We start from the raw sequence: 14,028 nt of genomic DNA, 5'->3' as shown, positions 1-14,028 counted from the left end.
TCAGAGCCTGGATTTGAGAGGATGTTGAGGACAAGAAGGGCTCCTGAGGGGCCTCAGGCATTGAAAGCTCAATGTTTTATGATATTTTGGGTGGTTTCTTTTGAACAATTATTGCTGATTCTGTGAAGTATCCAGACAAATGCAGCTTAGAGGACACATGTCAAACTCTGGCCCGCGGGCCAAATTTGGCCCGCGATATAATTATATTTGGCCCGCAAGATCATTTCAAAAATGTATTAGAGGTGGCCCGCTGGCTGCCGCGCCAGTATAGCGCATGCACAGTAATACAACAAATCCCAGAATGCATTGGCGTCAGCCTGCTAGTCGCCCCCACCTCCTCTGTTTACGTTGCAGGGTCTCACCGTGGACTCTAGTTTTGGGGCCTGTCCGGTGTCAGGGGAAGTCAAGGCCGCTTCCCAGCGCCCGGAACTGGAGGCCTCGGGCCTGAGCTCGCCAGGACCGTTGCCCACTCCCTCTCCCTGCCGCAGGCCGATCCGCGACTCACGGTGACGGGGCCACTGATCCGCCAAGATGCCGCCCTGCAGCGAGAGCCGATGCCCCCGCACTGTCGTTGTCCAACCCGATCGCCCGCAAACCCCGCCCTCCCGCACACAGGCCTGAGTAAGTATTATGAACTTTAATCTCAGGAGAAAACGATCTTCCAATAGTTTCATGTCACAGTGATAAATATATTCCTGGTTAAAAATGGTCCTGCACCTGGATACAAGCTCATTAGGCATAAAACTTGAAAAGTGTGTAAATCAAAGGATATCTGTACCAATGGAAAAAGGGCATGGCAAATAACCCTGCTAGAGTTTATGCCCACAATCAGTCACCCATTTGATTGTTTCAGGAATCATGTTATTCTCCCACATTCTCAATAGCCCTCAGATTTTACTATTCGACAGCACACTAGCAACATTTGACAAATCCTCTATAGAGAAATATTATTTATTGAATATTTTATTTCTCATTTGTTAATGCTTCTGGAAAGAGTTTATCCAAAATTATTATTAAACATTTATTTTAATAAGAAAAAGTTTAATATTACATATGTTGAAAGAAGAGAAAACATGCAGATGTTGTTGAAAATTTTCAATAAATATTTAGTTCGGTCCTCGAGTTAGTCCAAGTTTTTGATTTTGGCCCTCCGTGAATTTGAGTTTGACACCCCTGGCTTAGAGGAAGAAATGTATGTATGATGGGTAAGAAACTGACATTCATTGCATTTAAAATCATGCATTACAACATAAATTCATGGGCCACACAGTTGGTATAGTGGTTAGTGCAACACCTTTACAGTGCCAGCGATTGGGACAGGGGTTCGAATCCCGTGCTGTCCTGTAAGGAGTTTGTGTGTTGTCCCCATGTCTGCATGGGTTTTCTCCGAGGCTCCGGTTTCTTCCCACCCTTCAAAATGTACCAGGGGTTGTAGGTTAATCAAGTATAAATTGGGCAGCATGGGCTTGTGGCCAAAATGGCCTGTTACCATGTTGTATAAATTAAATTTAAAAAATTAAAATTTATTAGCATTGACAGCGAGTGTCGCAAAGCATAAAATAGCTCCAAATCAAATTATATAATTTTTCACTATTTTCTTTACCAAAGTTACACCACATAATTCTATATTTGCAATTGCAATAATGTTGGGTTTGTTTATTTCTCAGGCAATTTCCTACGTAATTTAGTGAAAAGTGACAGTGAGTTCTGAGTACAATATTCAATACAGTGTGATGATCCAATGAATAAGGGATAAACAGGATAGTGAAGGCAGATTAACAGAAATTCTAAGGAAGATAAAGGAAGGTGTGAGGGAATACTCCTCTCAGTTTTGGCCGCAAAGGGACCACTGCATTGACTGTTGTTCTCTTCGCTTCTCTCTCCGTAACAATACCAGCAAATACCAGCAGAGCTTTGCTGTCTGCTATCACATCTCTGAACCTCACTCACCACAACCTGCCACGAATTTCCTCTACACTTCATCCTGAGCCTGATCCTCCCCTCTCTGCCTTCTGCAGGCACCGTTCCCTCTGTGACTCCCTTATCAAATTCTTGTCTACCCCAGTTACTGCAGGAAATGCTACATTGCACCCACACTTCCTCCCTCACCACCTTCGGGGTGCCAAACAGACCCTCCAAGTAAAGCAACATTTCACTTGTGAATTTGCAGGGGTCATCTACTGCATCTGGTGCTCCTGTTGTTTTCTCCTCTACTTCAGCGAGGTGGGATGTGGACTGGGAGATTGCTTTGTTGAGCACCTTTGCTCTGTGCACCGCAATAGCATGGATCTCCCAGTGGCCACTGTGATGAGCCCAGAGGACCCCAAAACCCAGTAGTAATAGAAATTCACCAAGACAAATGGTTACTTAATCAAAAGTTGCTTTTAATTAACTGTAAACATGAAAACACGATCAAACTCTAACTTATTACTATTAACTTAACCCCCTTCTAATTCTAAGTGGACATGTATGTAATGTGTGTGTACATTCAGAAAAGATCCTTGATTCACAGTCCAATCTCACTCCTCCAAGTTCACCGGCATCAGGCAATTCTTGTAGTGTGCACAGAATTTAACATTTTTGAATCTTTACCAGGCTTTGGTGATTGAAAGGTAAAAGGTTACCACTCAGGAATGTTCTTGTCAGTTTTCAGAGAGAGAGAGAGAGAGACTTGTTACTTGTTGGACACAAACTGAATCCTTCCAATCAGCCACATCAGTGTCTTGCTGAAGGAACTTTCCCCATCAAGGTTTTCCAGATGATAACCTCTTTCTTTCAGGTCACCTCAGAGTTCCTTTTCTGTTTCCCTTATTTTAAGTGAAACATTATACAGCCAGCCATCTCCTCTTGTATGAACAACAAGAGCTTTGAACAGGCTGAACTAAGAACTCACAACCCATCTTCAAAATGTTTTTTTTTTCCCACAAGCTTGCCAGCTTGTCCTGTTCCAGTCCCAGCTGCTGCTGCTGAACTTTAGAACTGAATTCTCTCTCTCTCTCTCTCTCTCTCTCTCTCTCTCTCTCTCACTCACTCAGAAAAACCACATGACCCTCTTAGAACAGCAAACTGCATTCAAACAGACTGCAGCACCGGACGCAATCTTCTGAGTCTGTTCATCTTTTGCTTTCCAAAACAATAGTCCATTACTCCACAGCATGTTCAATTAACACCTTCAGCAAAGCAGTTTCCCTTGTCTTTACAAAGGCACTTGTGAACCTGGACTGTCTGGCTTGAGCAGAGCTCTGGCATTTTAAATGAGATCTGTGTTGTGAAGTGCTTGTGTTTGTTTGTGACCTACACTAAAAAAAACACACAATTTATCTCCTTTAAAACATACCTATATATAATATAAATATAACATAATCCATAACACCACCTATTTAAATTTCTCACATTCCCGTGCCGACATGTCTTTCCATACATTTTCATACATTGCCAGACTGAGACCACCTGTATATTGGACAAAAAACACCTCATATTCTGTCTGTGCACCCTTTCACTTCAGGGTCAGTGGCAAGGTGGGGGCATTCGTGGGCATTTCCCTACCACCCCACCAAATGAGGTATTGTGACTCCCCCCCCAACATGCTCATGGCCATTACCTCCCTAAATGAGGTATCATGACCCATAGCCTAGCGCCACTAGCATCACAGAGGGATCAATGGCCGTCTTTGTTCCTCATAATCCCCTATGCAGCTGGGACTGCTCTGCCATTATCAGCGCCAGCAAAACACACATGCCTGTTACCCTCAATGTATCAGAGCAAGGTTGACAATGAAAAGCAGGAGAAATTTCCAGGGGCCATGGGTGATGAGCACAGGGTGGGAAGGGTGCGTGCAGCAGCCCGCTGCATTGCATGCACCCTGTGTTGCTGAGGGCCTGTCGAACCGGCCTCGGTCTCTGCACTGATGGAAGGTGTTCACCTGCACTGCCTTCTTACCTGCTGCCTATCAGGGAGGCACACTGAGGAGGTTCATGGTAGGCAGCTGGTAGCTTTGTATTTTTACTTGATATATTTTTTTAATATGTATGATGTAGCGACCGCTACAAAGACACACACACACACACACACACACACACACACACACACACACACACACACACACACACACACACACACACACACACACACACACACTCTCACACACACACACACACACACACACAGTGTGGGAGGTTAAGCTCACTCCTTTATTAGGGCTATTTTAGGGCTGTTGGTCTGATGCTGTCCCAGCTTCCCAGTTCATTGTCCTGGAAGTCGCTTTGATGATCTCTGTCCACGTCTGCTGCCGCGTGACGTGCTCGCCCGATCTCTGCAATTGCGGGCCACCACAGTGTATTGTGTGTGTGCATATATCTGTTTGTGTGTATTGTGGTAGTGTTGTGAGTGTGTGTGTGTGTGCGCGCACTGTGGTCTGGAGAAATGCTATTATATCTGGTTGTATATATATAGACAGATGACAATGAACTGAACTTGAATTACAGTGTAGAGAAAGAAGAAAGTCTTGGTTATGAGACACAGTCTACCACACAACGCTACTGAGGGTCACAGAAACCGTTGGATGCACTCTGTGAAGCGTACACCTTGGACAGCGCCTGGATCCTGAAGGAGACCAGGGGACATGGTCCATGACCTAATGCCAAAGGTGGAAGAGAGCTCCTAAGTATACGCAGGGCAGCACCACCACCCCTCCCACTGAGCAAGTTTTCTGTCAGATTGTGCCCCCAGCAGTTACCCTAATATCCCCCGCTAAGTTCTAGTGCTGACCCTGTTACACAGAATGATATTAACAATGATTTCTCTAATTTCCACTAGTGCCCCACCCCTCAGTCTCTCTCGTTCCCTATCCTTATGTCTCCTTTCATCTAGCTTTCTCTCTCTCTCCCTTGCTCTTTGTTTTCATTCCTCCAGCTCTGCATTCATAGAGCCACAACCCTTCCTGATTAATTATCACCTGTCCTCTCCCATCTAATTATTACCGTTTGCCTGTTGGGCTGTGCTCCTCCTTCTCCAACCTTCCTATTCAAACACCTGCCTGCTTTTGCTCATAATTTGTTGAAGGGCTCAGAAAGCTTGGTCATGTATCTTTACCACCTACGGACTATATATTTACCTCGTACGGACTTTGCAAGAACTCCTGAGTTCCTCCAAAATTTTTGTATTTTTCCTAAAATCACTGCATCTGCAGACTTTCGTGAAGGAATATGCCTGTCGTGAGGACAAATATTCATCCCATGGATTTTGCAACATTGAACTGAAAAAAATTCAAATCTTTGCTGGAGTATGTATGAATGTTAGGAGAACAAAGTGTAAATGCCCCTTTGCACTTAACTTTGTGTCAGTTGTGGAAAATCACAGTGGGTTGGGCATACAGACTTCTCAACCTTAGCGCCTTCTAGGAGAAGTACCCTAGCAGGAGGATAATGTCAAAATGTCAGGTCTCCAGTTTATAAATTAGTCCCACTTTTTGCTGGCATCGATTTTTTTTTTAACTTTACACCTGGCAATTTGGTTTTACCCATTTGTTTCATTCAATATCCAATGGCATGTCTCTTCAGTGAGCTTTATTCACTGAATAAAGGAAGACATTGCATTTCATACCTTTGGCAACATTCAAAAATATTTCACAGCGAATCAACAATATTTGAAATGTACCTTCTTCAATTACAATATTTGAAGAAACCAATGCTCTAATAAGGTCCTGAAAAAGACCTGTGTGCACCATTACACTCCTCCATTGATTGCTTTAACTGTAACTATAAATCTTTATCTATCCATCTTTTATATTTATTATCTCTTTCTGGACTGGTGGTGATTTAATGTATGCTATTATAGTTTTTTTTAATACCACTGCAAGTAAGAATTTTGGTGCCATGTACATTGCACGTGCAACATGTGTATGACACTAAATTCACTATCATTATCATTAACCAAATTTTAAGAGGAGTGATGAGAAAATATAGGATTGGGCTTTTGAAGAAAATGCTGTTGGAGGAAGACTAATTATAACACAGGAGCTGGGGAGAGTAGAATGGGAGTGGCAGGTACAGAACACATCCACATTGGTACGTGGGATTCGTTTAAGGGCCAGCTCCTGAAAATTTAGGAGTAACATATTCCCGTGAGGAAGAAAGACAAGGATGCCAAGTGGGTGATGAGAGATGTAAATTTTGTCAAAAAAAGAAGTCGAAGCACATGCAAATTCAGGAAGCTGAAACTGGACAGGGTCTTTGAGGAGTATAAAGTAAGTAGGGCAGAACTTAAACAGAAATTCAGAAGGGCTAAAGGTGGCCATGAAATGTCATTAGCAAGTGGGATTAAAGAGAATGCTAAGCCATTTACGTGTCCCTTAAACAAGAGGATAATGAGAGGGAGGGTAGGACTATTCAAGGACAAAGGAAGGAATTAATGCCTGGAGGCAGAGGAGGTGGATGAGGTACCATGCAAGTACTTCACCTTGATATTCACCAAGGACAAGCACATGGAGGATTGTGAGTGCAGGGAGGAGTATGCTGTTGATATCAAGAAGCAGGAGGTATTGGGTCTCTTGAAGAATATTAAGGTGTATAAATTTCTTCAGCATCTTGGAATCTATCCTAGGTTATTGGGAGAAGCAAGAGGAGATTTCTAGGACTTTGACTGAGATCTTTATATCTTCTTTAAACCACTAGAAAATAGCCAATGTTATTTCTCTGATCAAGAGGAGCCTTCGAGGCAAAGCAGAACATTGTAGGCCAATGAGCCTTACATCAGCAGTCTGGAAATTATTTGAAAAGCTACTTAAAATGTAAAAAAATTAAGAAATAGGAACAAGAGCAGCCCATCAGGCCTGATTGTAGGAAGATTAAGACCATGGACTCAATTAGACTTGGTAAATTGGATTTAAAATTGGCTTGGCTGCCATGTAAGGCAAAGGGTTATGGTGGAGGGGTATTATTCTGACTGGCGGTCTGCGACCAGGATCTAGAAGGATCAGTGTTGTGACATCTGTTATTTGTGATGCATATAAATGTTTTGGACAAAAATCTAGATGGGGCGACTTGTAAGTTTTCTGTAAACACAATCATTGGTAAAATTGTAGATATTGAGGAAGGTTGGAGAAATGGCAAAAGATGTTCAACTTGAATGTGTGACATGATGGAATTAGGAAAGCCAAACATAAGAAAGAAGTGTCCAGTCCATGGCAGGAACCTTAGGAGAGCTTTGATATTCAGAGGAATCCAGGTGGAAGTCCATAGCTTCCTGAAAGTGGTAATGCAAGTAGATTAGATGATAGAGAAGGGATGCCACATGCTTCCTTTCATTGAACATAAATGCCAAGAAGTTATGTTACAGCTGTACAAAACTTTAGTGAGGCCACATTTGCAGTATTGAGTGTAGTTTTGTTTGCTGCATTGCATGAAGAATGAGGAGGCTTTGGAAAGGTTACAGAAAAGCTGCAAAGACTTGAATTGTTTTTTTGGCACATGTAGAGAGATTCAATGAAAATCATTGTTTGGCATGCTATCCAGGCAAGTTCAATATTCAAGGTGCAAGTTTCCTTTAATTATGCCATAATAATACTTAAAATGTAATGTACATCATATACTTCAATCTTTGTCTGACACAAGGCAAACAAAGAATTGCCATGAACATTTCCGTTGTCCCTAGCGATAAGAGAAAGAGAAGCAAAAGAGATTCCCTTCAGAGACGGAGTGTCTGTAGATTCACCTCCAGTGCTCCTGCAGCCACTCAGACTCCTGCAGCCCAAGCTTCAGGTCCAAACCTCCGATACAATCACGAAGCCTTCAGCGCCCGAGGCCCGTTGGAAGCCCTTCCCACCCTATTGAATCCTGGTTCTGATACCTGGTTCCCATCAGCCAGTCTCCTTCATCCCGTAGCCTCTGTGGGTCATTCGACTGCAAATTGCCAGTAGCTTGCACCCGTGTGGATACTTAGCTGCTAAGCCTCTCGCTGGTCTGCTGCTGTAGTCGCCTTCCCTGTAGGGCTGTTTCCTATTTTTTGCCTTCTCAATGGGGGGTTGTTCTCCCTGTTTCTGGTGCTCTACCTAAGTCTGCTGCTCCCCCAGAACTTGCAAACCCACATGGCATACTGCCCAGCACGGGCACTATCATCTTTGGCACTGACCTCCGAGGTTGCAGGATTCAAATGAAACTCTATTGAACAGCCTATCTAAAGCCTGTATGGAGCCATCAGTATCAGGACTAGACAAAAAGACCCTACGGAGCAGTGCTGGGTCCCTGTGGAGCAAGTCAATCAAAAATCAAGTACAACAGACAGTGCAAAATGAAACAAAAATATAGAATATGGTATTAAAGATTGTTAGAGTGAAACTGCAATTAAATAATAGAGCTCAAATCTCACTGGGATGCTGTGAAATTTAAATTCTTTCTTTTCTTTATTGATATTTATTAATAAAAAAACATGCATATATTAATCCAATACATGGGGTGAAATATAAAAGAGATATTTTATAATTCTCAAATAATACCTTAGACATACATAGAACAAATTGTGTGTACCCTTCTCAAACAAACCCATTTTCAAAATATTTCAGAAGAATAAAAAAGAAAGACAGAAAAAAAATGCCCCAATTAATCAAACCCCTAGGTTAACTTTCATATCTAATATACATAGGAAACGAAGGATGACATTCGGAAAGCAGACAAGCTGCTCAGGGGCATCCAAACCCCCTAATTCTTTAAATTATAGTAATACTCCTTGAATAGGCCCCATGTCTTGTAAAAATTCACCTTTACATCTTTAACATTATATCTTTTTTTTAAATTTAGGAAGGACATAACTTCCAGTAACCATTGAATATGAGTAGAAATTAAAGTACGAGCAGGAGATTTTAGTCTTCGGTCTTTCTCAATATTCATTGCAGACCCCATAGAGTCTCACAATGTCAAATCAAACATGAGCAAGAAAACATTCAACCTGCTTTGTTCTTTTGGTTGATGATTCATGCTGGGCAATACTTGAAAAAAACCCAATGAATGTGGCAATGGGATAAAATGTATCATGATTGAGAGACTTCATTGTAGCAATGGCTCTGACAGAAGTCAGATGTCTAAAACCAACATTGAGTGAAGTGACATGATAGATTAATCTTCCTGATCTAATCCTCACCAGTCTACTGTGGCAGATGTGCCTGTCTACTGGTAGATGTAAACATTGCACAATCCTTAAGGAAAGATATCTCATCTTCATATCATGTTGTGTGGCACATCAATTGTGCTGAATGAGATAGACTCAGACAAATCCAGCAGTTCCAAGTCAGGCTGTGTTTTTTTCAGAAGTGGGGCTATTTGGGGATGATTAATCAATAATCCTTTCATTCACAATTCCTCAGCCAATAGGGAGGTCCTTACCTGTAAGCAGTAAAATCTGAATTTCATTCAGCCATGTACCAATAAGATGCAGGTAACGTTTATGCCACATAATACACGAGGAATGGCCATCTCCAGAAGAAAGAGTTTAACCACCTCTTGATATTAAATTGTGGTACCTTCACTGATCCCCATCTACCAACACATGGGCTACAGTGACAAGAAACTCAATTAGGCTAGCCAAATAATTACTGTGGCCAAAAAATCAGGACAGTGGCTAAATAGCCTGTGGTGAGCAAGTGTAGTTTCCAACATTTACAACAAACAAGTCAAGAGCGCAATTTAATGATCTCTGATGGAAGAAGATAGCACCATCGACACCCGATACCACATAATTTTAATTTCCTCCACCACTAATGAACGAAGATTTCTGTAAATACCATGTGGAAAATCACTGCTGCCATCTACCTACGCTTCTCAAATAGCATTGTACAAATTCACAACCTATACCACCAACATTAAGAAGTTAGAAGGGATGCTGGGACTCATTGGCTTGAGTTATAGGGAGTTATTAGATTTACTTGATTTTTCCTCCTGAGAGCATAGGAGGCTGAGGGGTAATCTTATCAAGGTTTATAATGTTATGTAGGACATAGATAAAATAATTGTACACTAATTTACCAAGGTTGACTATTGTAGAATTAGAGGGCATAGGTTCAAGGAAAGAGGGGAAACCTTTCCAGTCAGAGGATGATCCATACCTGGAATGGACACAAAAATTTTGATGTTCAAAACATACTGTATTTAGACGGATATATGAAGGGCGCAGAAGTATGTGGAGCAAATACAGGCAAGTGGAACCAGCTCAGAATGCCAACTTGGTCAGCATGGATGAGTTGGGCTGAAGGGTCTGTTCTGTGCTGTATTATTTTTTAGACACATGTGAAAACCTCCATCTGCAGGTCTCCCTTCAAACTGCACAACATCTGACTTGTGAAAATATATTCTTCGTGGTGTTGAGTCTAAATCCTGGAACTCCCTCCAAACAGCATAATGGGCTAACTTCACTACAAGTTCTGCAGCATTTCAAAAAGGCAGCTCACACCAGCACTTTCTCAAGGGTAATTGGGGATGGACAATAATGGCCAAATCCCTAAATATGAAATAAATAAATGATAAGTATTAGTCAGAGCTTTTGGGAGAATTTTGTTTCAAAATAACTCTTAGTTTAAGAGAACATTTGGAGCTTTCTGTTGCTGTTTCCCCTTTTCATCCTAGGATTTCAAAAGCCATCACGGATCACAAAATAGGGATCAGGAAACTGAAAACTGACTGATTGTCAACACTGTGTCCCAAGGCAGTGTGAACAATTACATTACTATTCCTAATGCCTCAGCTCAGAGCAATTAACAACAAAGGATGTATCTAACATACCACCATTCTGGCTTGTATAACCCAGCTACTGACTGGATAAAGTCACTGACCCATTAGGAAAGCCTTTAGTTTGCTAATCATAGGGTCACTTTTATTTTTTTAAGTCTTCGGGATCAACATGTTATTTGACAGAAATTGTTCAAATGAAAGTTATCAGAAACCCCCATTATACTTTTTCCAATCTACTCTTTCCTGTTTGCATTTTGGTTACTTTGTTCCACTACACTTTCAAAGGTGTATAAAACATGGCCAGATCTGTCGCAGGCTCCAACCTTCATTGCAGACATCTTTGTGAATTGTGGCCTCAGAAAGGCAGCCAACATTATTAAGGATCCAAATCATCCTGTTCACATTTTCTGAATATTACCTTCAGGCAGAAGGTACAGAAGACTGAAAATCAGCACCTTGAGGTTCAAGGACAGTTTGCCTCTAACAGCTATCAAACTCGAACCTTCCTTTATTACTCTAATCATGGACTGTTCCAACAGCACAAAAAGAATATTTTTGTGGTATGACTACTGTGAATATTTATTATCCATATATTTTATGCTTTTATTGTCTTTTTTAAAAATTCAATTAAGTTTGCTGTTCTATTTTTTTCAAGTACCTTTTGGTCTGCAGCAAGTAAGAATTTTGGCGCATATATACATTGTACAATGTATAAGACAACAAGCATCGTGAAGAAAGCACCTCAGCACTTCAACTTCCTCAGGAGTTTGCAAAAGTTTGGTATGACACCAGAAACCTGGCAAATTTCTACAGGCTGTATCCCGGTCTGCTATGGGGACTCCAATACCCCTGAGCATAAAACTCTCCAAAAGGTAGTGGACACAGCCCCAGGACATCACAGACAAAACCCTCCCCACTATTGAGAAAATTTACAGGGAATGCTGCCGTTGGAGAGCCGCAGCAATCTTCAGGGATCCAGCACACGCTCTGTTCTCGCTGCTGCCATCAGGAAAGTGGTATAGGTGACTCATACACCAGGTTCAGGACGGCTGCTCCCCCTCCACCATCAGACTCCTCAACAAAAAACTCAATCAGGGACTCATTTAAGGACTTACTTGTGCACTTTAATTATTTAAAAAAAAATTCTCACTGTATTTATATTCATTACCTGTTTACAGTTCTTTGTTTACATGTATACGCTGTGTACAGTTTTTTTTGCACTGACAGTAAGTGATAATTCTGCATTGCCTGCAAAACAAAAGAATCTCAGAGTTGTATGTGATGTCTTGTATGTACTCTTGACAGTAAATCTGAAATCATTATCATTTTCAAAAATGTTGACTTTCGTGTAACTGCTAGTGACCCTTCAATGGCACCTCAGTGACAATGGCTTTTTCTTTGTTTGTTAACCTGCTTTTATCATTGTGGTGAACAATTCAATTGATGCCTCATGGCAGCAGGGCCCTTCAATCACGTCTGACTTGAATGCTCTTTGTGTGGAGTTTGCATGCTTCCCTGTGACTGTAGATTTCCACTGGATGCACTGGTATTCAGGCACAGTTCAAAGATGGCTTGGTTGGTGAGCTGGTTATTGCAAATGAACACATCACAGAAAAGTGGCAATGCGATTCAATGGAAAATTAATGGGATATGTGAAAGATAATAGGTTGCAGAACGATGTAAAGAAGGGGACGGAAAGGGACAAGAAAAGATTACTCTATTGGAAGCTAGCATGGACCTGAAGGGCTGAAGAGCCCCCATCTGTGCTGAGTTAAGCAAGTTGCTATTTTTATGTTTCATTTTCCATGCACTTGGTCCAGCAAATATCCTAAATAGAAGCGTGTAAATGACTGGTTTATTAACAAAGGGTATTGAAAATCATGAATCACTCCTATTCCCATGATGCATGTTCATTTCTTTTTAAAATGAACAAAAACTTGGACTTAGATGGTACCTTTTACAGCCTTAGGGCACTATAAAGGCATTACAGCCAATAAAGTAATTTTTGTTGTCATTGCTTTAGCACAGGATGCATAGCGATGATTTTCCACTCAGAAAGCTCTCACAAATGGGAATTGATAATGGAGAGATAATCTGCCTTGGTGATGCTTGCTGGGAAATAGACAATACTTGATATATTCCCTGGTCCTCTTTCAAATAATGCCATGTGCAGCGTTCCCTCAGTGTTACACTGGGATGCTCCTCTCTGCCTTTTGTGCCCAAGTCTCCAAAATGGAATTTTGAAGCGAACAACCTCTGAATGGAGTTGAGAATGCTAAGTCACAGCTGGCAGATAATCCAAAGTTTTATTAGCAGTGTTTTATCTGCAAGTAAAAATATACAGGTGTGAAATTTTGCTGGAGCTGGCCTAATCTCCTGCTGTCACTTTGGTGAGAGATTCACGCAAACAGACATTATTGATCTTTAAGTGCTGTCTGAGGAGATTCTTCTGAAAACTTGCTCATGCTTCAACAGCAAGATCCTTTGAATGATTTCGGGGTGAACATTTGAAGGCTGCTTTGAAATCCTTTTCTTTCTTTGAAAAAAAATCACGGGATTGTGAGCTCTCAGCCTTTTAACAACAAGTCAACACTATTTTTTTAAAAATCTGGTCAACTTCTGCTCATATTGGGGAGAGGGGCATGCTTTTCAATATGTTAATCCCACCGGCAGCAGAAAGGTGGAAGAAGTTTGTTCATCCTGCCTGTCTTGTGCTTTAACACAGGAGGCACAGCAACAATTTTCCACAGAGAAAGCTCCCACGAATGTCAATTGATAATGAACAGATAATCTATCTTGGTGATGTTTGTTGAGAGATAGTCCCTGGTCCTCTTCCAAATTTTGCTGTGTTTCTTTCACAACTACCTTAGTTTTGAATGTCTCATCCAAAAGATAAAACCAGGCCCTGGATGAGACATTCAAAACCAAGGTAGTTGTGAAAGAAACAAGGCATTATTTGAAAGAGGAACAGGGAATATATTGGCCAATATCTATCTCTCAGCAAACAGCTTGCTTGCTGTGTGCATTGTTTGCATATTTATCTTTGCTTATTATTGCACTAACAGCAATTTATGTTCTCCAATTATGGTGGTTTTTATGGAAACTATTAAAAACGGTTGTATATAATGGATTAATTGGGCCCACCTGTGGGTTTAACAGTCTAATAATTTTGAATAACTAGTGTGCGTTCAAAATGAATGCTTTTCCCAATTATAGGATACAGGATTTATTTATTTTAGCTTGCATTTTGAGGATACTTGCTGAGTAATTATTTGAACGTTTAAAACTAAACCAAGCTAACCAACCTTCTTAA

The 14,028-nt window shown here is 41.2% G+C and overlaps 1 long non-coding RNA gene across 2 annotated transcripts in view; it reads left to right on the top strand.

Annotated features, from left to right (window-relative positions):
* LOC138737612 (uncharacterized) overlaps nucleotides 1-14,028 on the top strand; it is a 46,041-nt gene that overhangs the window by 14,456 nt on the left and 17,557 nt on the right. The gene's annotated exons all lie outside the window — the stretch shown is intronic.

Source organism: Narcine bancroftii, chromosome 6 (assembly GCF_036971445.1).
Source record: "Narcine bancroftii isolate sNarBan1 chromosome 6, sNarBan1.hap1, whole genome shotgun sequence".
Lineage (NCBI taxonomy): Eukaryota > Metazoa > Chordata > Chondrichthyes > Torpediniformes > Narcinidae > Narcine > Narcine bancroftii.
The sequence above is the reverse complement of the archived record's forward strand: the minus strand, read 5'-3'. Positions and strand labels throughout refer to the sequence as shown.